This window comes from Equus quagga, chromosome 3 (genome assembly GCF_021613505.1).
Source record: "Equus quagga isolate Etosha38 chromosome 3, UCLA_HA_Equagga_1.0, whole genome shotgun sequence".
NCBI classification, from domain to species: domain Eukaryota; kingdom Metazoa; phylum Chordata; class Mammalia; order Perissodactyla; family Equidae; genus Equus; species Equus quagga.
The window spans coordinates 83,412,348-83,439,063 of NC_060269.1; the positions used below are offsets into that span (position 1 = coordinate 83,412,348).

General features: G+C 35.6%; 1 protein-coding gene and 1 long non-coding RNA gene across 2 annotated transcripts in view; one reads left to right on the forward strand and one right to left on the reverse strand.

The window, feature by feature from the left end:
- Nucleotides 1-26,716, reverse strand: part of CCSER1 (coiled-coil serine rich protein 1) — a 673,696-nt gene that overhangs the window by 24,599 nt on the left and 622,381 nt on the right. The gene's annotated exons all lie outside the window — the stretch shown is intronic.
- Nucleotides 19,589-26,716, forward strand: part of LOC124236714 (uncharacterized) — a 53,417-nt gene continuing 46,289 nt past the window's right edge. Inside the window, exon 1 of the long non-coding RNA XR_006887851.1 lies at nt 19,589-19,659. This is a non-coding gene — a long non-coding RNA (uncharacterized LOC124236714). The remainder of the gene's footprint in view (nt 19,660-26,716) is intronic.

Below are 26,716 nucleotides of genomic sequence, written 5' to 3' on the forward strand. Positions count from 1 at the left end.
TATTCTCATCTGAACTTATGATACCTGAACTAGGAAATTGTCTGACATCCTTCACTATCTACCACTTTGAGACTGCATTGCAGGTGATTTTTTGAAGAATTGAGAGGATATATCATTACACAGCATAATTTAAATTTATGGAACTCATTACCCATAAGACATTGTACAAACCAAACATATAGGTAGATTTAAGAAGAGTTTATGTCACTTCATTTAAGAAAGAGATAGATGGACCAAAAATGCAAATTAGAAATTTTTATATCTTTGGAGATTGAAATCCTTAGAGATGATTTCCACATAACCCAGATAACTGCATGCAATATTCTAGATGTAAAGCATGCAGCCTTTTTCTCCCCAGAAAGAAGTGAATGATGATTTCTATTTCAATTCTAACGTTACTTTTCTTGTTCCTGACTTTTTTTTTCAAATAGCACATTGTACTATATTAATACCACTAAACTAATATGTATATTTGATTTCTTTAGTGCTTATGACAGGCTAATCCATTTCTTCTGGTTTAGTACTCTTCCCAGTAAGGTGGAGCTAATTAAGAAAGCCCTCATAAAGTAGGACATGAAGGAGATGTCTTTAAGTTAGATCCTCTAGAAGCCAGGGACAGCAAAGTAATCTGAAACTGTGATTTGGATCGCATTATTCTCTTGCTTAAAACCTCTTAATATCCCATTCCTATACGGTAGCCACTAGCCACATGTGGCAAATGAGCACCTGAAATGTGGCTAGACCAAATCGAGATGTGTTGTAGGTGAAAAATACACACTGGATTTTGAAGACTTAAGTACAAAAAAACCTCATTAATAAAATCTCATGATTAATTTAACATTTATGACATCTTTAATGATACTATTTGGGATGTATTAAGTTAAATAAAATTTATTTGAAATATTAAAGTGCATAAATGACTTTCATTTGTTGCTTGTTTTATATTTCTATCAAAAAGCTCTGGTCTGTATAATAAAAAGCAAACCTTCACCATCCAGCCCTTGCCTCTCCTGACTCTTATTTATTATGCTAATTTCATCTCATACCAACTTCCTCTTGCAAAAGTGACTCACACTTATTTTCTTCCAGTTGCTGGAGTGGATTCAGATTTTTTGCACTTGGACTTTTAAGATGCCATATCCTCCATTTGGAATGTTCTTCATATTAAGTGTTACTGCCTTAGAGATATCCTCTTGAAAGTAGATTCCCATCTCCAGGTGATCTCTCTTTTAATCTCTTTTTTTACTAAATGTCTCTCATTTCAACTGACAATTATTTCTTTTACACGGCTGTTTGCCTATATTTGGTCTGTCTTCTGCACTAGCGTGTAGGCTCCTTACAGCAAGGATCACGTCTCTTGAGAGCCATATTGACTCCACACTGCCTAATGTAGTTTTTGGCACATTCTAGGTGCTCAATATTTTTCTGAATAAATGAAGCAGTAGGTGAATGAGCGATGATGCATGAGGTTTGAGAGCATTCATCAGAGACCAGCTGGTGAACTTGGCATACTGCAGAAGCATTTGCTATAGAAAATTTAATATTGGTGACATGACAAGTCCAGTAAAATTTCTGGCATTTGTATGATATATAAATTTAAGTAGGGACAGATTGGAAATGATATATGAACTAGAGATTTTTCTAGTGATCCTAGACTGTATAAATGCTTTGAGAGAAAACAAAAGAAAGGGAGAAGAAAGAAAGCAGAGACACAAAAGTGAGGACATAAAAGAATAGGTATAAATCAAACACATGACAGAGGATTTGATGCTGTAACATCAAGTGAGAGATATTTTCCTGAATAGATTAGGATTTGTCTTTTTTCAAGAAAAGCTTATGTTCTCCATCCTCACTCTTGCCTGAATTTTATACTGTGAGTGAGAAATTAATGAGGTGATTCATCTAATGAAGGTAATTAGGAAAAAAAATAATGACTGTAGAAATGTCTTCTATAGAAAACAGGGCCCAGGAGAATGTTTTCATACATCAAGTTCCAAAACATTCCCTCATTAACAACATCTTGGTCTATAACACGCACTTTCTATTTGTCAGGGGACCTTCCCCCGGCCCATATTTGCATGAGTGGGCTTCTGCAGGAAGTATACTTCTAGTTTCTTTCCCTACCTCTCTCACTCAGTCCCCTTCATCTAAAAACTGGTAGGTGACCTTGGGATAAATAAACATGCTCTGCTTCTTACTGGCATGGCCTGTGTGCGGGAGGAAATCTCAGCTTGTCCAGACATAAGCTTACAGACTCTTGCCCTGTGGGAGAGGTCTTCGATTTTCCTTTGAGTCAGCAACTCCGGTGGGTCACTTCAGTTCAGATAAGAATGTATTAGAAGCTTACATGGCTGCATTCCAATCCAGGTTTGGATTGTATTATATTATAATTCAATTTCTCTGAATCTTCTATTTTGCAATTAACTCTAAATTTAGGAGGGCAAAGAAGGATGTTGTTTATTGCCCCTTTTAAACCTCAAACACACACACACTGAATCAATTTGGAAAAATGGAGTTTTAATATAGTTATTGGGAAGTTCTAGGAGATTTATAATAGTGTTGACCACAACAACCATAAAACCTTAATTCAACCTTGAAAATTATTCCTATATATATAAAAAAATCTGTACAACTAAAAATGGAAACTTGCCTGCAATATTGAGATTGACATCTTGAAAGTATGACAAAGATTCCTCTAGCTTTTTCTTGCTTGATATTTTTATTCAGGAAGGTCAGGACATGGTACCCTGCCCACTTTATTATTATGGCTTAAAACTGAGATTCCCATTTTGAAGAAAAGATTCAGTTTAGGGGATTGTGAGCATTTTATTTTATGGTATTGATTTAATTTTAATGTATTACAAAATTCTTATAATAAACTGTGAAGTGATACAAAAGTCTTCAAGATAGTCATTCATTAACAGCAATATGCTGATGACAGCATTCTGGAAACACAAGCATAAGGGAGACAAGAATAAGATTACTGACAACTTGCAGAGTCAGCACAGCATTACAGGTTGACAATCGGCTAGGAAACAATGGATGTCATGCATCAAACCTCACCAGACAAAGTGTACACACAGATCAAACTTTACTGGCAAACTCAAGAAATTCTGAATGCCATCAAATGCATTATCCTTCAAATTTCCTTCAGCATACTCATAAGCAAAGGTAAAAAATAAAATAATATATAGCCCCATACATGTATATCTGAAGAGCAAAATCTCATAAGACAGCGAATCTGAAGGGATTATATGTGGCATCTACTTATTCATCTTTTAAAGAGAAATGGTAGGCAAAGAAATTTAAAGCTGGATTTAACTGATTCCAACAAATATTTAATGAGTATCCATAATTTATTAATTCATCTATCAGTAATTATAACTATGCAAATTAAACTATGAGTTCACTCTTTCTCTCTGTGTAATTACAAATACAATAATATTTTATTTTACATATCTCGTATTCTTTTATATATTTTCTATTTACAAATAAAACTATTTCTATAAAATTCTCGGCTAATTGTTCACTGTGAGTCGTTTCTGAGCACAACTCCTAAGAAACAACTGTGCTGGCTGTGCAGCTGGCAGAAGAGGCGCAGGTTCTCTCAGCAGAGTGGTATGTCTACAGCACTGAACACGATGCTGTCGTTATAGAGAGAGTGGTAAACAAAATGTTACTGTTCTTGCTGTTGCACAGCTTATAGTTCACACGGGAGTAGGCTTCCCATAAGGAAACATACCAATAGGTATAAAATTACAAATTTTGGTAATTGATATAAAGGGAAGCAATGAGTTGCGAGGAGAGAGAATAACATGGAGGATATTCTTTATTTATGTGTGATGATAGAGTGGGCCTTACTGACGGAATAATCCTTAAGGTTAAACCTACAGGAGAAGGACACTAACAGGCAGTAAACAGGGGACTGTTTGAGAAAGAGAGATTGGAAAAAGCTCATGGAAAAAGCTCATTTGAGAAAAAGTACAATGTGACGAGAAGTTAGTGAGCAAGAGGAATATCGGCATAAGATGACGGAAGGCTCCGCTAAGCAGTGGCTTTTATGTTAAGTTCAATGGGAAACAACAGAAATATTTTAAGTATGATCCAATTGTATTTAGCCATCATCATTCTGGTTGCCATATGGAGAAGAAAATAGAAGCAGGGAAGATATGGGAAGAAGGGAATTTGGACGACAATGCAGTAGTCTAGAAGAAATGCTTTGGGCAAGACGGATACAATCCTATATTTTTTCTGGACTCAAAGTAAGGGCTACATTTAAAAGCTAGTAATTTATTGTATAGGTAGTTTAAGGAAAAGGGAAAAGTCAAAAATGACTCCCAAGTTTCTGTTCTGAGCAAACTGGGAGGCTGGATGGTGGTGGCATTTCTGATATGGGGAACACTGCAGGAGAAGCAGGTTCAACTGGAACCGGGAATGAACAGGAGATCAAAACGCAGGATGAATTGAGAATGAGGTGAAAGGTACATATTGAGCAAATTAAAAAGTGAGATAACTGTGAAATATCCAAGCACGTATGTGGCAATATGAGTCGTTAGAGAGGGTTAGCTTGCTGAAAGCTACAAAAGTACTAGTAATTGGGTACAAACACAAAGAACCTATACATGAATGCATTCATCTTTCCTATGGTAGCCGACACATCGTTTCTAACCAGCACTCCTCATTGCTCCCCTCACACACAGACACTTTCCTGGGCACTTCACCTTCCTCCCTTTAGCACACGGCTACTGCCAGAGCTGCCAGATAGTGCAATATGATCACTCTGTCACAGTTCATTGATTTGCAGGGCTAGAGACCTTTTCTGGCAATTTTGGTACAAGAAGTAAGAAAAATAAGCTAAACTATCTTGTAGTGCTTAGATCAAAAGTAGTAAAGTTTGAGAGCTAGCAGTGGTCAAGTTTATGGTGGTACAGAGAAGAGAAATAGCAGAAGTTGGTCTCTAAAAAAAAAAAGAAGACAAAAGAAGGAAAACAACAGCAGAAATGAGTGTAGAGCATGAAAATTAGTCTCATCTGAATTGTTAATTATATTTGGTCCTGGGGCCCAGCCTCAGTCTTGCCTTTGGTTTCATGAGTCACCCCCATAGTATTTTAATAAATTCCCACTTTAGTTTAAGGTAGACCAAATTTTCTTCCTGACATTTATAATCAAAAGAGACCTAGTCATATCTATCCTAAGAACCTGAAATCAGCAATTCCAAAAGTCCCATGCACCCCTATGTTCATTGCAGCATTATTCACAATAGCCAAGATGTGGAACCAACCTAAGTGCCCAGCAACTGATGATTGGATAAAGAAGATATGGCATATATATACAATGGAATACTACTCAGCCATAAAAAAGGACAAAGTCGTCCCATTCACAACAACATGGATGGACCTTGAGGGTATTATGTTGAGCGAAATAAGCCAGACAGGGAAAGACAAACTCTGTATGACTCCACTCATAGGTGGTAGTTAACATATAGACAAAGAGAACTGATCGGTGGTTACCAGAGGAAAGGAGGGGTGGTGGGAGGGCCCAAAGGGTGAAGTGGTGTACCTACAACATGACTAATCAATAATGTACAACTGTAATTTCACAAGGTTGTTAACTATCATAATCTTAATAAAAAAAAAGAAAAAAGAGACCTAGTCAAGGAAAAGAGAAAGTCAAAAACAAAAGTCAAGGAAAGAGAAAAGCAATCCCAAAGAAATTAAATATTTCCAAAAACTTGATAAATAGTGGTAGGATTGTATGTAGCAATCTTCAAGACTAGTTTTATTTACTTAAAAAAAAAAGTTTATTGGGGCCAGCTTGGTGATGTAGTGGTTAAGTTGGCATGCTCTGCCTTGGCCCAGGGTTCGCAGGTTCAGATTCTGGGCATAGAACTACACACTGCTCATTAAGCCACACTATGGCAGCATCCCACATACAAAATAGAGGAAGACTGGCACAGACACTTAGCCCAGTGACAATCTTTCTCACCAAAAAAAAAAGAGTTCGTTTAAAATTTGTGTTTAAATAAATTATTAGAAATTAAGCAATAAAAATGAAATTTTAATAAAATCATTATATGTGTACATAATCTCATTCTCTGTATATCTATACGTATTTCTTGCATGTTGGCAACTATGCATACCTATTTTATCTATTTTTAATCATAGTACCTACATATTATTTTGTATTCAGCTCTTTTTCCTATTATATAATGAACATTTCAGTATCAAATAGTATTAACAGCAACTATTTTTAAAGATAGACAATATTATAGACGTAATGATTTCAAAAAATGTTCCTGCACAAAGCATATAATAGTACATAAAATTAAAAGTGAAAATATTCTTCTCTCACCCAGGTTCCACTTACAGATTTAAATACTCTTAACTATTTCTGCTTTTATTTGTTCTTGAGTTTACAACAATAATTTAAAATATAATTTCTTCTATTTCTTGATTCATCACATTTAGACACCATTAATACCTCAATAAAAATTGAAGGAATGAACATATTTTCTTTATCATACACTTTCTCTTCAACCTTCGAATTTCTATTGGCTATATAATTATTAATAACATTATTTTTTAATTTTTCTAATAATGATTAATATTTTAAGTGATATGTTTAAACCTCTAACTCTTGACATGGCAGATTTAGATAGTACCTAGTAGTCCTCTATTACGAGAGGTTATGGCACTAGTATGCTTCCCTTTGCTTTGCCTCTCCTTATTTCACTTTCAGTTTTTATTGGTAATATTTACGTTGTTAGGTACAATCACATTTTTCTACAATTACAGTAAGTCTTCCATTCTTTTCTACAAGTTTATTATAACATTGGAAGAAACAAATGTTTATGATTTTAATATGTAAATATTATTTAACAAGTAATGTAATTAGTCTCAGGAAAAAGGAAATGAAATCCAATTAATTAATAACTTTATGAGTAAAAAAAAAATCTTGTAAGATTCAAGGTCTAATGAAACTTCTCTAATTTCATCCTTCATTCCTTACATTGAGAGTTTGCAACAGGTATATACTATTAAATTTTGCTGATATTACATTATTTATCAAATCTTAGAATATTTAGACTAATTTTAGAATCATCTTGAACATTTTTTGTACATATGACCTTTTTTTATTTTAGGTTAAATTGTGGGAATAGAGTTAACAAAATAGTATGGATATCTTTATGGATCATGCTATACATTACTAAATTGTGTTCCAAAAGATTGTAACAAGTAAAAATGACACTAAAAATGAATACATGGTATCAGTTTTTCAGCAATGCTCCCAGTATTGAATTTATATTTAAAAAAATATTGGCAAGATTAGTGAACATAACTTTATTTCAAGTTCATATATGCTTATTAACAAGAGAGAATGAATAATACTAGATGTATGTACACTGCTTTCCTTTTCTGCTTTGTTCATTATATTTACTTCCCTTCATACATGTTGTTAAAAAAATATTCAATTTTGAGAATATCACATAAATCCTAGTGACGCCAAAGGCTTAAGAACTGAAGTTGACTTGAATTAACACTACTAATAAAAGAAAAGCTACAACACAGCAAATCAAAACTCTGAAAGATAATATCACATTTACCCTTTTCATTCATTTTATTAGTAAAATCTATGCAACTTCTTCAAACAATGTCTATCCCATACACCAAAACTGCCTACCAGGCATGGCCACTTAGCCCTCATGCATCAAAATCTCAGCATACTCTAAACAAAACTTGTCATCTTCTAAAATTTTCTTTCTTTTTGGATTCCTCATTCCAGTAAAAGCTATCATTACCAGATTCTCCCAATAAGAACTTAGAGGTCATTCTGGATGCTTAGCTTCTTGAGTTCATTCATTACAAGACCAAGAAATTCTCTTCCTAGATAACCTTCAAATGTGTCCCTTCCTCTCTGTTTTAATCACCAGTGTTTGCTCCAGGCCCTCAGAATTTTTCTCCAGAGTCACAGCAATAACCTTTTAACAGTACTGTCTTCTCCAATTTTGATTCACTTAATTTATGCTCCATATTGCAGCCAAACTGATCTTTCTAAAATAAAATCAGATCATGCTTCATTTGTTCCTTGCAAATTCAAGATAAGTTTAAAACTCTTCAGCATTATTCATCTGGCTCTTCATGATTTGGTCTCTGGCTATTTAGCCTATCTTCCACTCCCCAGGACACTATAAACTTCAGGAAAAAATATATTACTTTTTCTTCAAGAAATCTCATCAGCTCTCTAAGGTCTCTGTTTCCTGTTATGCTTCACCCAAAGCCTAAAGTATGTTTACTTCGCCTTCTTTTTCACTTGGCTCAGGATTCTTGTGATTTAAAATGTAAATGATTTTACACATTTCACTTCTTTTTGGATCTATAAAGTAAAACTAATTTGATTCCTGCAATTACAATGCAAATGCTTTTACGGATTTTTATTCTTTTTGAAAGAGCTAAGCACAGCAAACCTTGCAACTTCTATTTATTCTTAGAGGGATCAACCTGGTTTGAGTTTAGTCTAATGTTACCGCTCTCTTATAAAACAATTTAATAATTTAATAATCCAAAAGGATAATTTTCAGGCACCCCTAAGTGGCATTGTTCTATATGATAATATCTACTGAGTTGATTACAAAGTACCACATATTTTTTGGTCATTGTTCTAAAGCAAAGAAAAGAATACAGCCAGAATATTTAAAAGTAACAATTCATTTAAAAAATTTATGGACAATTTAATTTAATTGTAGTATTATTTCATTTTCAACCCTCACAAATACATACACCTGCAGTATTGTATATTTGTTCCATTTTTAGTAAAATGTTTAGATCAATATAGGAACAAAGTACACAAAGAGACTATATCCTTTATTCAAAGTGTATACAAACAACTCTAGAGGTTTTAAATCTACCTTTATTAACCTAAATTCATTAGTCTATTAATTTTCGTTTAATTTCAAAGTTGTCAGAGCATAATTTTAATGGAATCACATACCAAGTTCTGTTGAATCTGTCTTAGTCTGTTTGGCCTGCTATAACAAAATACCATAGACTGAGTGGCTTATAAACAATAGCAATTTTTTTCTCACAGTTCTGGAGGCTAGAGATCTAAGATCAAGGAACCAGTGGATATGGTGTCTGATGAGGGCCTGCTTCCTCATAGATGGCACCTTCTCACTGTGTCCTAACAGAGTGGAAGGGGTGAGAAATCTCTCTGGGGTCTCTTTTATAAGAACACTCATCCCATTCACGAGGGCTTTGCCTTCTACCTAATCACTTCCCAAAGGCCCCACCTCCTAATATTATCACCTTGGGGAGTAGGATTCAATACATGAATTTTGGGAGGACACAAATATTCAGACCATAGCAGAATCCCAAGCACTACCAACTCTAATTATTCATATGGTAAAATGCTGAGCACAGTGTCCAGCACATGGAAAGCTTTTAACAAATAATAGCTATAACCATCACTGGTACTTGCAAGTATGAGAAATGGTACCACTATTACTTGATAATGAAGGAAGAAGAGAAAGGAAAAAAAGGGAAAGTATGTGGAAGGGAAGGAAATAAATGGTGAAAACATGGCAAAAACAAGTAGGAGAAGCACATTGAGAAGAAAAAAGAGGACAAAAGGGAGGTGGGGTAGAGAAAGGTGACAGGGAGAGATGGAGCCAACGGACAGTACAGCTAGTGTTTCTTGGAACAAAGTAAGTTGCTTTCTTGGAGGGGGCAGTGGGGGAATCAATAAAATGACCTAGAATTTAAATAAATATTAGTTGTCTTATAGTATTTGCTGCCTTGGCACTTCCAATGTGAGACCATGCACTCTTATTGACACTTTCCTGCAAGTGAGAATTTGCACAGAAATAAACATATATCATTTTTTCCATTGGGTGGTGTATTGCTTTCATTTGAAAAAGATGATAAGGTGGTTTAATTCATTAAAATAGTATGTGGAGATTATTTAGGTTATAAAAGGGGTAATATTTAGCAGTATTCAATTGTATTCATAAAAGAACAAAATTTTGAATGAGATTTCAGAAGTCTCTCCACCTGTTAACTATTCTGTTTTTATATTTGTTAGTTATCAATGAATTTAAAAACTGCATATGAACAAATTTTCACAAAAATGTATTAGCTGATGTTTGGCATTTTCACACTTCATTTAAGCATCCTTTCAAAGGAATATTTATAAGGTTAGGTTTAAGAATATCCATGTTTGTCATAAATGGGGAATTTCTCATTGTGAAATAAACATTGATTTTCAACTCCACTATTTATAATAAGTTGTTTAGCTATGAAAGCTATACATGTAAAACTATAAAATAACAAAGTTAAAAAAATATATATGAACAATTTAAAAAATGAGAGTGAGTTATAAGAAAAATTTTAAACTAATGAATAGAAAGCCTTTCCATAAATAATGTGTATTGAGTACAAATACAAATTCACCACCCCCATACAAATTCATGTGTTCAACAAGACATTCAACTTATATGGGTTGCTGGTTACTACTTCTGAAAATGATGCTGAGGACACAAAAGGGAGAGAGAGAATCCAGGATCTAACAACAAGAACAACAGCAGTATTTGAAACTGCTCTGTGTGAGGAGTGGGTGGCCTCAGCTCAGGGCAGAGAGAAGCCAGAGGCAGCAATGGAAGGACAATTGAAATTCTGTTTGTCTCTCCTCACCCCACCCTCCCACCTCCTTCCTCTTGGACAACCATGGCCTATCCCCTTTCCTCAAACCACTGCTGTGAGTATCGATCTGGGCAAGACTCTTACTGGATGAGGTGAAAGCAGGTGGGGGCTGACAGGCTTTGGGCATGCAGTCCCTACTTCTCCCAATCCAACCACCAGGGTTTGTGGATTACAGCTTTGTAAAACTGCCTTGTCCCAGTGTTATAATCCCTATGGATTTAGGGTGAAATCCTGACAGAGTTGTTTCTCGCTGGGTTGTTGCAAAATAAAGCAATGAGTCTGGTTGGTGATGCCTACCTGCCCCATGCCCTGCTCCCCTGAAAACACATCCTGAACTAGCCTAGACTGTCAACGACCGTGGTCCATCTCCAAGACCAAAGAGTCAACAACATTCCAAAGATAACATGAGCTCACAGGCCAAGTGAACTAGACTCCTGCGAGTGCCTGTACCTCAAAGATAAGCAATGAACTGGACAAAATAAATGCTTTCTGAAGCACAGTATTAAGACAGATAATTGAGTAATTTTAAATAAATATACTATAATACATGAATGAATGAAGAAAGAAAGAAAGAGAGTGGGAGAGAAGAAAAAAGAAAAAGAAAGTTTATCTACGTTACCAGAAGTAATATTCCAGGCCTTAGTAATGCAATGGGAGGTGGACAGAACAAAAGGCATGAGGTGTACTAATGTGTTTCTTTTGTAAGATGAAAGATACAGTCATCGATACATTTAAGAAATAGTAGAAGTTATCCCATATGTGTTTCTTAAGTTAAGAAAAATAATAATAAAATTAGTTTATATAACTTTTAAACACCAGAAGAAAATTTTATAGAATTGCCCTAAAAGAGCAAGTAAAGTACAGGAAATGAAAAATATTAAACAAGATCGCAGAATTAAATCCTAGTTAGACAGAAATTAAAACACATGAAGATGTATTGAACCACCCAATTAAAAAACAAAGGCCCACAAATTGAAGAAGTGACAATAAGATCCAACAAAATGTCATACGCAAACCCAAAAAAAGACACAGCGAGACTAAAATAAAAGGATTGAGAACACAGAGCTGATAAATGTAAACCAAGAGAAAGCTAGTGTGGCAATCTTAATTTCTGATGAGCAAGCAAGCAATTGAAGCCTCCTTTGGATGGTCTGCAGTTTATGTGACTTCACAGGTGCTTTATACACATAGTCGTGATCCAGTCAAAGCAAAAATAATAGTAATAATAACAATAACAATAACACAAGAAGTGGTGGCTAGTAAGTTAATAAATAAGTAAAGCAAGATTAGAAATTCATAATTAAAATTCTACTGCCAGTGAAAATGTAATAGTAGGATAACCATGCTTTCTCAGTCTAATTTCAAAGGAAACTCCACCCTGTGCATCAATTCTCATCTTCAGCTTACATGAGGGCAATAATAAAACATCTTTTTAGATAATTTTATTTAAAATCTAAGACAGTGTGTTCAAGAAGACAAAAGAAGCAAATTTTTCATCTCAGTTTGGTAGGTGATGCGCATTGATAAAACGGTTACATGGACTCAGATGAAGGAGGTAGAGAAGACAGCTCCCATTACCACAAGAGTGAAGTCTGTGTGGCAGGGCAGTACAGGGCTTGGTGACATTACATCTCTAGGTAGCATTTAAATTCTTCGAGGATCTGTCAAAATCATATATGCCAAACTGTGAAACTTTAGAGCAATATTTGAAATTACGGATCAGCAAAATAAGAGTGAACGTGCTGTTAACATTAAACTATTTTTTTCAGACAAATAAATCCTCATCCTCAGGTTGAATTAAGGAAAACGATTGTGAAATAGAGAAAATAAATGCCAAGTTTAGCCATTGTGCTGATTTTTCTTATTTCACTTGCCAGTTGGGAGAAAAAAAAAGTATTTTCATATACTAGCACATATCAAAGAGGTCCTTTCTATCAGAAATATTTCAGTCTTCAAAAGAATTTACATTATGTCTTTATCAAGGGTAATTTCTTTTGTCATTAAATAACGCAGGTACTTCCACATGCCAGTACTTTCAAAGCTTTGTGAATAACTTGCAAAGGCTATATATGTATATATTATGCATTTCAGTACTATAAAATAGTATTTTTTAAAGTATTATTTTGTTTTGTTTTGTTTTTTTAAAGATTGCCACCTGAGCTAACAACTGTTGCCAATCTTCTTTCTTCTTTTTCTCTTTTTTCCTTTCTGTTTTTTCCTCCCCAAATCTCCCCAGGTCATAGTTGCATATTTTAGTTGTGGGTCCCTCTAGTTGTGGCATGTGGGATGCCGCCTCAATGTGGCCCAATGAGCGGTGGCATGTCCACGCCCAGGATCAGAATCAGCCAAAGCCTGGGCCGCCATAGCGGACCGTGAACTTAACCACTCAGCCATGGGGCCAGCTCCCATTTTGGTTTTTAAAGTAACAAAAAGTAAAATCATTCTTTGAGTTTACTTGATATTGAAATCATATACATATACATATTTCATCAGTCATTTATTAAAATCTTTTTATCTAAAACAAGCCTTAATCTGAATATACTATGTTAATTCTATATTTTTAAATGCATGTCTAAGATTGCCCAATTCACTTGGTTTTTATTTATTTTAGTTTGATCATTTATGTTTTTTCTTTTTGCTTTTTCCATTTCAGTCTCAAAATAGACTACTTTTTTCAGTAAGCTTTTAAATTTACTCGGGAAATATCGGATTCATATGAATCTGGGTTAGTGATTCACAGATGGCAAGGACACCCCCAAATCTCCATCATACCATTGATAATATCAATGATACTATCATTAGTTTATTATATAAAGCATATTATCTTATAGGTCTTATTTATAACAACACTTATACTGACTTGTTTCAGGCATAGATTGTGGTATGGTAGTTCTTGCAACACTTTTCTGAGATGATGAGCATTATGTAACGCCAGACAGCAGGCACGCTTCACATAAACCACTGTCAAACCCAAACAAGATGCATCAGAATATTACTGCTTGTAATGTTTATACGTCAATTACATCTCAACTAAAAAGATTATTACCACTTGGGATATCCAGAAGCGAACTCCAAGATGAGAATCCCTGTGAAACTGATTCATTGGGAAATGCTCACAGGAAAGATAATGGTAGGACAGTGAGGAAGTTGGAAAGGGAATGGAAGAAAACTTTTAAAAATTATATTTGCACAAACATATATACTTGTATATCTTATTAAAACATATGACATTGCTGGGGCCAGCCTCACTGGGGCCAAGGGGTTATGGTTCTGTGCGCTTTGCTTCAGTGGCCTAGGGTTCAGGGTTTGGATCCCAGGCACAGATCTATTCCACTCATCAGCCATGCTGTGGCAGCATTCCACACACAAAATAGAGGAAGATTGGCACAGATGTTAGCTCAGGGACAATCTTCCTCAAGCAAAAAAAGAGGAAGATCAGCAAGAGATGTCAGCTCAGGAAGAATCTTCCTCACCAAAAAAATTAAAATTTAAAAAATTATGACATTGCTATGTAATACTAATCATAATTTGATTTTTAGAAATAATTCTGATATTTCACGTGTAAAAAAAATCAAGTGAAAATGTAAATACCTATAAATTTTGATAAGTATTTCCTGATCCTGAAAAGGAAGACTAAGTAAATGCTCAATATGAAATTATAAATATTTACTAATGCTATAGTAATATCAAGAGACACTGTATTTGATAGAAAATTGAGAACAACTGTTAGTCTCTATCTCTCTGTGAGAGACCACATTTTTTTCACTTGGGATTGTCAAGATCATTTTTGAAGAATTTAACTAGATTTTGAATGAAAAGCTATACAGAAACGTTAAAGAAGTCCTCAAAGTTACAAGAGATTTTTTCCAATTTAACTAGTTAAAATATAAACATTAAAAGTTTTATTTTACTCATTTTAAAATAGTACCAGATGTTGATTCTCGCAGTAAATCACAGAGATCATCAAATGGTAAAATATAAAATAAAACTCTAAGCCAAGGCTAAGTCTCCATTATATTTTCAGAAAAAAGAGAAATAGGATCATCGCTCTGATTTTCTTTTTATTGCTTTCTGATTCATTGCTCTTTCTACTCTTGCCCTTTCAAAGTATATCTAAATCAAGAAAGGGCACTCAATATAAGAGTATAAAGGGAAGAATAAATTGGTAATAAAATAATGTGATGAATTAGGATGTAAAATTGTTTTCCTCTTTAACCTAATTTTTAATATTCCACATGTAAAGCATTCGCAGTTGTTTTTCAATGCTATTACAAGCCAACTTTTTGAATTCAACTGCAATACCAATATTACTTATTATACAGTTGAATTCTTTTGAAGACATAAAGAAAATTTTAAATAAAGGTGGTTGTATATTTACTATCATCAATATAGTTGTGTATTCTCTAGGGCCTGTAACTAAATGATCTCAATTTATTCTTAACTTAATTTGCTTTCTCATTTGATTTTTACATTGGCTATTTCCAATTTGTTCTCCATTGTCCACAGCCTATTTCTAGTTTTTTCATCACTGTAAAATCCAAATGTTCCTTTAAAGGGCTGTGTTGATTTCTAATTGGTATGTCTTTTTTTTTTTTTTCTCAAATTAGTCTTGCTATCTCTTCCAGTATTCTGAGAATCTGGAATGTTCTTGGAGGTTCCTGAATGTGTGAATTTATTATTCAGAATAGAGAGAAATGGCGCAAGAATGGACTTTAAGCTGGCCTTATCTCTGCAACAAAATGCTCAAGCAGTTAACCTTCAATTTATCCAGTTACAAGAATGCACTGGAGGGGCCGGCTGGGTGGCACAGTGGTTAAGTTCACATGTTCCACTTTGGCGGCCCGGGGTTTGCTGATTGGGATCCCGGGTGTGGACATGGCACGGCTTGGCAAGCCATGCTGTGGTAGGCGTCCCACATATAAAAAGTAGAGGAAGAGGGGCACTGATGTTAGCTCAGGACCAGTCTTCCTCAGCAAAAAGAGAAGGATTGGCAGGAGATGTTAGCTCAGGGCTAATCTTCCTCAAAAAAAAAAAAAAAAGAATGCACTGGAGTCATTTTGCACAACTTCTTGCACATGGGCAAGGAACCAGGGTCTCCAGAACTGTCAGGTAGGGGTGATTCAGAATAATAGAATCCCTCTTCCCCTCCCTTCTCCCTTAGCCCCTCTCCCCATACCCTTGTTAAGAATGACAAAGTCGAGTTTCTAATTCTTGTAGAATTATTATTCCCTGATGGCAGTATCCTCAACCACTGAAATTCTTGGTGGCCTGGTTCTGGGAAGTCCTAACTCCATCTGGGAGCATATTCATTGGACCTTGCGCTGTGTAACCATTTCTGTAAGTTTTATATCCTTCATTATTAAGGGATATTCATATCTGTGGGGTTTTTTAACCCCGTTAATTAAATGCTTTGATTTGGTAAGTCTATAGGTCTCATTTCTTCTAAGCAGTTTCAATGTAGGTGATACTTGTTGGATATCTAAAGGCAGAAACAGTAATTCAGCTGGAGAATGCTCAGAAATTTCTGACCCGGTGAGTCCAATGAGTTTGGTACAGCCCTAATTTTCCCTTTTCCACTCAGTAGACACAGCAATTTTAAGGCCTTTTGTTAACAATGCTAGCTCCACTATAAATAAGAGTGAGAGCTCTGCAGCACCAACTTTTCTTTGTCAGCTGACTTTGGGCAAGTTTATAAACCTGTTTACATCCCAACTTTTTGATCATTAAAATGAGGATAATAATATACTGCATCACAGAGTTATTCTGAGGATTAAATAAGAAGAAAACCTGGTAAATAATACATTTTCGGTGTTATTATTACCATTCTTACCAACAATTGGCAATCATTACCAATTTCAAAGATTATGATTTAGAGACAAAAACTTTCTTACAAATTAACATAAATAGACAACTGTCTGTATCAATTTCAGAAATACCTAAAGGTTTGCCAAACAAAAATTTCTTCCCACTGATGTTTAAAATTCTTCATTGAAAGTGACAGGCACTACTTGGGGGAAGTGGCTCACTTAGGCTGGTCATTATTATATTCACAAACATGAGATGGATTTCTTCCACCACAAGTCAGACTGAGGCTGAATCTGAAAACTGATGCCTGAAAGATGGAATTAAAGGAGACTGAAGGCAGGAAGAAATAAGGGGATTAAAAGGAGCCCACTTCTGTCAGTTGGGAGGTACCATGAGTTATTTGTGCCTAGGTCATAATTCTCCCAAGGACAGCCCCAGCTTAGATTCTCAAAAGCTGAAGGGAACATCTACCTCAGTATTTGAATCCCAGTGCTGTTGTAACAGCAGCCAGCACTTTTAAGACTGATCATCTGACTAGGAAGGCTGTTCAGCTCACAAATAAACCCTCGGTTAATGCAGAAGGGCAGAGGTCACTGGAGAAGAGCAAGGGACAGCAGCTGCTGGGGGTCAGAAGGTGCGAAGGATTTCAAAGCAGTTTGCCCAAGATGGTGAACCAATGCCAAGATGCAGAGGAATCAGTGACAGGACTGAGGGGAAAAAAACAACTGTAAACAGATCGGGGGAGAACAATAGGAATGAAAAGAATAAGGAACAAGGGATTTGGGGTGAGGAGATTAGTAGTAATGGCAGCTGAATTCTCACTCATTTGGCAGATTTGCCCTAACACTTGATGTGATTTAGGAATTCAATAAATTTGGCATTTCATTAAGAGACTTTGTTACTCAGGAAATGGCTGTAATGCCATCTTTTACCACCTATCATAATTTCTCTCAAATATTATCTCCCATCATTGTCATGTTTTCCCCAACTCCATTACTGTCCCAACACGCTCAATAGTGCTCTTATAGCTGAAAATGCTTGTCAGGAAAATATTGTGTATTCTTTAAGGACCAAATGGGAAAATATCTCCAAAGGCAGGATGAATGCAGCAAAAATAAAAGGTACTTCCAACTATACTGCCTAAGATCCCAAAAGAATTTCTGACTCACAGAATCAGAACAGCTGTTATACAGGGCAGGTCAGAGACCTGTATATGTTACCTGGCACAGTAATTCTTGATGTCTTTAAGAAATTCTATATTATAAATAATAGAGTCTCCATTACTATCCAGTGACATTTCCATAACTTCAATTATATTACCTTTTCAATGGCCTTCAGTATTTAGAAATACAAAATTATATGTTGGCTAACACTAAAGAGAATTTTCGTTCTCTTTTCCTTCAGCAAGTGATCTCTTTCCAGTTTGTTTTGGTATATTAGCGAGAATACTGCAACCACGTGATGCTGCTTTAAAATATAAATGCACTGCAATTTGTGAAAGAGTCTCGTGGTCACTAATTTCCTCTGAGGAAAAAAGATTATGTGACTGCCTTACTATAATTTCTTGAATGATGTCATCTAAGAAGTATAACATTATCCCCTTAGTTCTTTATTATAATGCAGAACTAGATAAAATGAGTTTATGCTTTTAGTAGGCTAAGGCATATATTAAAAATATAGAAGTTCCAGCTCTATTGTAATGGAATTTGAAGGACAAACATCACACAGAACGATATGAATTTTCTCATTTTTGATTTCACACTATATTGTTGAGACATCCTCTCTATTTCAAAAACTATATATCAAAAACCGTCCTTCCCTATCTGCCCTTTTCTTCAATCTATAAAATGCTGAAATCTCTCCTATCTTAAAAAAAAAAATCTCTCCTTGTCTTGAGTCCACTCTAACTCTCTCTCATCTGTTCACTTCCAAGTTCAGGTCTTACAAAGTGTAGTTCACACTCACTGATTCTGTTCCACATTTTCCAGTTACTCTTTAATAAAAGTTATCTGAAAATATGTCATATATACATAAAAGCATTAAAAACAGGATATACTTATGGACTCACTAAGCAGCTTTGTCAAATTTTAGCATGTACCTGTTTCTTTAGCCTTTTTAAAAGAAGTAATAGAGATACTGTTGAAGTCCTCCGTACAGCTGTCCAATTTACCTCCCTCTCCACTTGGACTTAATGACTAATATAATTTGATGCTTACTTTCCCTGGATTCTTTTATAATTTTAGTACGAATGTATATGACTTCAGACAAGATTGATATAAATTATTTCATGTTATACGTATCTCCCCACACATATAACTCTCACATTACATATGAGTGCTTCCTTTTGCCCCTGAATGATGCTATTCTTCCATGTTCTTTTCTTGACTCATTATACCTTGTTTTATTTAATTTTTCAATAAATAACTTTGGAGAACTTCCTAAATGCCAAATGCTAAGCCATGAAAAACCCTTTTTAACACTGTTTGCATGCTTTCAGTCCCTATGGATTTACAACTCCCAAGTCCATTGTAGTGAGCTCCAGTCATCTGTGTCTCTCTGAATTTGATATAGCCACCTGGAGGTCTCTTAGACACTTAAAAATGGCATGGTGAACACATCAGCCTCCTCCACTCCCTTACTGGCTCTGCCTCCTCATTTCTGAATATCAGAATGGCTCACATGTCACCCAGTCACTATACAGAGGTCACCTCATATTCTTCTCTAATTAGTCACCAATCTCTGGTGATTTTAACTCTTAAACAATTCTTAAATGCATCAACCTCTCCTTACTGTCCTTTTAAGGCCTGTGTCAACTTTCTGTATTATTTCAATCTCTGAATGTTTAATTTCACCCTACAGCTTTCAGATATAACCCACCTGAAAGAGGAAATGGTTTCAAATAGTTTCCATAGCACCAAGCCAAAGCACTTCACCATGACAGGATGACAGAAGGCTCTCTGCTAACTGGCACCTGCCTCTTTCCCAGCTTTATCTCTGCCGCTCTCCACCACACACTTCTCTCCATTAACACTGAATTATTTTTAGTCCCCCTTGTATATCTGGCGATTTTAGAAGGACGTACATTTGCTGTTCATTCTGCCTCAGACTTTCTTCACTTGGCTATTTTATATTCATCCTTCAGAGATCCTTTGTTCTTAGGGTAAGCAGAATTCCTTGTTTCTCCCCACCTTATCACTCTTTATGCAACACAAGTACACAGTTCCTGGGATTTTGTGGGTGCCCAACCAATGTTAGTGGGAACTGAACTGAATCTAAATGTACAACATCTTTAGTAAACCTGCATATTTTGAAAATGAAAGTTTTGTGGGGGTTTTTTACACAAAGTTTGGTTTTTGTCATTGATGATAACATAATCTCTACTGACATATGAAAACAATTTATAATTGTCTCCTTTAGCTTACTGCTGTCGTGAATTACATTGATAGCTTTACTGAAAATTTAACTATCCTTGAATCTTACGTGGTCAGCAAAACAGGATAGTATGTCACTAAGACCATGAGCTCAGGAGTCAGGTTGCAAGGTTTCAAATTCTAATTTTACTACTTACTACATTTGTGTGATGGGAAAGTTATTTTACCTCCTAAGGCTTCAATTTTCTCATCAGTCAAATTGAGATGATAATGGAAACTATGTAATAGAGTTGTTATTAACAAGAAGTGAGACCATGTAAGGGCTTGATAAACATTGCCTACTGTTTGCGTAACTCTTTTCAATTCATGGCTAGACTTCATTTGTGAATGCTTCATGAAGAAATTATGTATCCTGTTCCAAAGTTAAATTGTTCTATACATTTTTGGGGTGGCTGACTTTGTTATTTTCAGTATTAAAGTTAGGTTAGAATTTTAGAATGAACTAGCAAAAGTGATTCAATGCTTTTTATGGTGTAGAATAAATGAGTAAAATAAGAATCATTATTCCTTAACAATTAGATGGAGCTCAGTTATAAAAGCATTGGTTCTTTTAACTGTAATTCTTCAAAAAACCTCTCCAATTTCTTCTCACTTCCTAGTTTTTCAAGCATCTTCACACGTATTAGCTCATTTGATTCTCACAGCAGCTCTGTGACATGGGAAGTTCAGGTATGATATCACCATTATCACTGAACGGAGAAAATGTCCAACATAAAATATGCAGTAAACAGTTTAAATTTATCTAGAATTGCCATGTTCTTGTAGGGGAGGAGGACATTTCCTCTCCCCAAATGGGGGTTCTTCTAGCTGGAGAACGAATTAAATTCACATGAGACAGAATAGCAAGAGAAAATTAAACAAAGCTTTATGAGGAACCATGGCCCGGGGCCTTTCTTCCCGAAGGAAAAAAGGGCACCGAAGAAGTGGGGTGCACAGAGTGGTTATATAGCCCCCAAACGGGGTGTTTCACATGTGATTGAAAAGGCCCTTTTACAATAGTCACGAGGCTGCTCTGTCAGCACAGCGCTTGATGGAAATGGCAGATAGGTCTGCTGTCTCAGTGAGCGCCGCAGGGTGGCAGGTGTGTTGCCTCGGGCTGGGGGGGTCACAGATGAGCGCCGCAATCCGTTCCTAGCCTAAGGAAAGATGCTTAATCCTTAAGAAATGCCAGCGTTGGGAGGGGGAGGGAAGTTAGTTACAGGAGGTTACCAGACTAGCACAATAAAATGCAGATTTTAAGTCCTTGCCTTTGGTATTGATTAAGAGTTTTTAGAGAGAAGGTCATCTCCTTTCTTCTTCCTGGTACAGAGAGGGAGGCACCTTTTACAGATAGAGATTTACCTTACAAATGTAAACGTGTCCTAACAAAGGGCAAATTCCATTCCTCAGAGCCTCCTTCCCTGTCCCAGTTTATCAAAAGCAATCAGCCTCAAATAATCCTGATGCCAAAGAGACATATCTTGGGGTGGCCAATTCCAGGTCCCCACATTCTGCTAAATATCAATCATTATATTCACAATTTTATGCTTCCTCATGGTTTCTGAGTGGCTTTGTGTATGTGTGTGTGTTCACGTGTGAGCAGCTTTACACATGCAGACGCATCTGCTCAAGTCCTTCTGAAAACTAGCATCAGTGACTTTCGCTCCTTATCACGACTAGGGCTTATACACAACATACTGTCACTCACATTTTGCTTGGCTGTTACAAAAAAATAAATGACTATGAAAGACATTGATGAAGATTTTTAGGCTGCTTAATTTTAAAATGGCTTATGATGAGGATTTTTAGGCTGGTTAGTTTTAAAACTACAGATGAGATTCAGGCTCCAAGGAGTGGAATTTGTTTGCCCCTTTGTTGGGAAACATTTACATTTCTAAGGGAAACCTCTATCTGTGAAGATGCCTCCCTCTCTGTGCCAGGAAGAAGGGGGGATGGTCTTATCTCTAGAAGCTCTTAATCAATGCCAGAGGCAAGAACTTAAGTTGGTTACTGTCTGGCAACCTCATGTAACTGACCCTCCCCCCCACAAATCCTCCTTTGTCTTTAGCTGAGGATAAAACTCAAGTGGTGACTTCTGCCATTTACTCAATCCGGTGTGATTCTTATCTACCATTTTAACTTTTTTACACATTCTTTGTCTTGTAAAGAGATAACTCACATACCTATGCCTGAAATTTAGCTCTAACCCTCAACTGGGAGCAGCAGGAGCTCTGACTGCCCGTGGGTCCTGTCCCCACACACCAGCTCTGCCTGCCCATGGGTCCTGTCCCCATGCCAGCGGGGGCAGCAGCAGCGGCTCTGCCTGCCCATGGGCTCTGTCCCCATGCCAGCGGGGGCAGCAGAAGCGGCGGCAGCAGAAGCTCTGACTGCCCATGGGTCCTGTCCCCATGCTATTCCACACTATTCTCTAAATAAAAGAGCACTACTGCCAGATCTTGAGAGTCTAAGAAATCTTTCTTTCGACTCCTCGGCTCACCGACCCCGCATCAGACATGATATGATTAGACATTATATAATAGATGCAATCTTCATATTTGAAAGAGAACTGTTAAATATTGAAATTATCCAACTTTATTATAACACTATGGACTAAATTTCTGAATTTCTATTCTTTGAAATTAATACATTCCAAGAAGTTTAATGCAGTACTTATTTTCGATGCTGAGAGCAATCTCATAGAATTTGGGAATTTTCCATTGCAAAGCTATCACTACAAAATACATTGAGATTACTATTTCCCCAGCAGTTGCACTGCATTTTGAGAGTGTGTAGACAGAGGAAGCATAGGGAGAGAGAGAGGGATTCACCTATAAGTGAATTTCTTTTTCTCTTTAAATTGAGGATAATGATATGGACAAAAGGTTTTGGTGTCATCTCAAAGTAAACTGGGAGTTTCTTTTTTTCTCTCAAATGAAAAATAAGTTGCAGTCTTTTTAATCCAGTAATAAGTTCATTCTCATTCTTTCTTTCTCCCTCTCTCTCTCCACGCCCCCATCTCCACCACATGTATATGTGTGTGTGCATGAGTGTGTTTATACTTTGAAAGTATTTTAAGACGATAAACACTGCATTAGAGAAATAAGATTGAAGTTGATATTTAAGTGAGTAAAATTTTATATTAAATCTATAAATCTTGTTTTTAAATTTAAATGGTAAGAAACATGATGTTTCCTAATTTTCATGAACTTTACAGGGCTTTTGCTATTTAAGAAATTAGGAGATTAAGAAATCATACTTGAGCATGCTAAAATTACACTTTAATTATATGTATACTTCATACTAATTTCAAACTAGATATGTGATGAGACAATAAATTTTAGAAATAATGAGAGTAAAGAATCTAGCTACTTAAATATATAGACAATTAAAAAATGGCTTCTGGAGAAAAAGTTTTAGAGAAAACATGGATAAAAATCATACATGTAATAGTAAGTATAATTAGGTAAATTCATAGTTTCTCAATACTTTGTAATTAATGATTTAATTAATTGTGTGAATTTCTCACATAAGTTTTACTTTTTTAATTGTAAAAATAACATTAAAGCCATTTATTCATTCTTGGAAGTAGAAATTGCTACTAAATGATAAATATCACAGATCATCAGCTTAGTTTGAGCCAATAGTTTTAATCTAAAACTGAAACAGTGAAATTTAGTAACCTAAACAGTAGCTCCCTCACATATTTATAGCATTGCAGAGGTAATATATAAAGAGTCATAATAAAGTATAAAATTCTAAAATGTCTAATTTTAAAATAAAAACAAAACCATTAAAATATCTTCTGTGTCCTGTAGAAATATGCCAATGCTTCTTTTAAAATATGTTTATACTATTTGTTCCCAAAGTCCCTTTTGAATCCACACAAAATGGAATGAACTTGTCACCATCTGCTTTAAGGAGTTCTAAGAAGCAAATCACGGCTGTTAATATCAAGGTCTCTTTCAACAGTCCTTGCAGGAGTCCCCTTGGCTAATAGTTCACAGAAGCTTCAGCCTGTGGTATCAGTGTCTTTTGCTTTGTATTTAAAACCAGGTCTGACCCAACAATGATGGGCAATATATTCTGATCTACAAGTCCTCAGCCCACTGCTAAAACTCCCTCAACCATCACCTTTCCTAGACCTGAAGTTTCCACACTAGTCATTTAGATAATGAAGAGTCCATTAAAATGAAAATATGAGAGAATATTTTAAATCTTTCAAACTGGGATGCTCATACACCTAGGAATTTGCAATGCTATGCCCAAGAAGGATTGTAGGCAGTCAAGTTATGTGACGGGATACATGCTCAAATACATTGCATGATCAGGAAAAAAAGTGTTAGAGAGAAAGTAAAACCTCTGGAGGCAATGCCATTGAGGATATTTGGAAGAAGAATACTTTTTTTGAAGGCATCATTTTTGGCTATGCCTGGAAGGAAATGAAATGGCTATTTCAGTTCTAAGAACATGTCAATACTAGTGGAAAGCTATGTGGTATACTAAATGCTTCACAATTACTAATTCTCTTAATTCTTACAACAACTATGACATAGTATTCTAATTCTCACATTAGTATTCTGAGGTACGGATGAGTTTCATGTCTTACTCAAAGTCACAGAACCGGTAAGTGGCATAGGTGAGACTCAAACTCAAAATAGCCACCTCCAGGGTACATACGCCTCTCTGTTGAGGAAGGAGTAGTATCTTGAAAGAGCCCTTAAGCTGTACGAGGGCATGCAGCTGAGTGACCCCAAAATAACTATAATCTATATGCAAAGCTGGGAAACATGACCATACTCGCGTTCCTCTACTATAAATGCCATATTCTTTTCAATTGATTACACTTTCCTCCAGGTAACAGGCAAGGTGAGGTGAGGCAGATTACTACTGCGGCTGAAATTAACTCCAGAATATTCGTTCACAGGAGAGTCGGGGAAAGACAAGAGATGAGGAAGTCAGGGCATGTTTTCTGCTCCTAAAGGCAACAAAGGCTGCATTGAGCACCTCAAAACTTGTAGTTCCAAACTCTGATTACATCAGCAACTTTAAGCAGAGGAAGCTTTTCACCTGTATCATGAGGCAGCTCTGTACCACGAGCCAGAAATGGGTTTTTGATCCTGGCAGCAATACTAATTTATTCTTTTAGAAAACACAGTTTCTCTGAAACTCAGCTTTCTCCATTATAAGAAAAAGTGTTGGATTAGATTGATGATGCAATTCACCTTAGTGAACGTTAGTTAGGTTACACAGAGGAACGGAGAGCTGAAGAAGAAATTAATGATACATAAACTGAAGGAGTTTACACTCCGGCTGTTAAAACAACTCTAATACGAGACAAAAAGAATTCCATAAATGAAATTCCATAATAATAAAGTTTTGTGGATACATTAATAAAGGAATTCATTTTAACTGAAAGAATTTAGGATAAAATTCTAGAAGGAGATAGTAACTGACTATGTTGAGAGGAAAAAGAGTATTTAAAATACTAGCTAAGGAAAAAAAATACACACAATGGCTGGATCAGAGTGTGTAATTGAGTACAATTTAGGAATATACGGACGGGATTGGATTGGGCTCCAAATGTCATATTAAGAGAGTTATTCAGTAGGGACAACAATGTTTCTGAACTGAGAGATGATGATTAGATAGATGTTATTGAGAACAAACTTTCTTAGAGATCTTTTACTTCTCATTTAGCTTTAAAAATTCTGCAATGTGATTATTAATAAGTAACTTAGTTACAATATTTTTATATCTTGAAATATCACAGTATTAACCTATTGCACTCATTTCTGACATGTCTGTTGTGTTGCTGACACATAATTTAGGAGACTTTACTTTCTGATCATAAGTGATGGATTTTAGCTTATGAATTGCTTTAACAATAATATTTAGAGCTAATTGCTATGGACTAGAAGAACACCCTTGGAAATACAACAGTTTTAAAATTGGGTTTATGTTGTAATGAATGATAATCTTAATGGTATTACTATCAATCCTCTTAGCTAAAGACTTTTGGAGTGGAAATAAAATGAGTGAAAAGACAGCTTTTCTGGTCTTTTAATTGAGGGGGAAAATAAAGCTTCCTGGGTAAAGGGTGAGCAGCAGGGCAATTATGATGGTCTTTCTTTTCTGCTAACTGCTTTCCTTTATGGATTTAATGATGTTTTAAGTTTGAAAAGAAGCAGGCAGGGTTATCACAATGGAAGAATTAAATAACATCCTCAAAAGCACAATAGTCAGGATTTTTTAAATGTGCTATTGTAAACACTGTCATGAGATTAAGAATTTATAGTATTGCTTTCCATAAGTGAAACACCACTGCAAGAGTCTACTCCGTTTTCTTTTATTTTGTTTGGTTACATTTCATTAAACCATATTCTGCAGAATGCTTTTTAATATGCCCAAAGAACATTTGCAAATGACTAGGCTTCATGTGCATTGACCTTCGCTCTTCTTTTGAATCTGCAGTATGGCTCATTTTAGTCAAGCTGTTCAAACATTTGTGGTATAATGCATCAAATTAAAGCAACCAGCTGTGATGTTTAATTTAAGCAAAAAGTTTATGATCTACAACCACATAATACCTTTGGGAATAATTGATATTGTATGTAACTGCACTTCAGTGACATGCAAGACGTGTTAAAAAATGCCTATAAATGTCACATATTTTATCGTATTAAGCCATTTGGACTTCAGGTTTAAAAAGAGCACCATCATTTATCCAAAAACGTATATCAGAGGATAAATGAATAGACTTCAACATCTTCTCTAAATACAGATGAGAAGTGAAGTAATATATTCTCA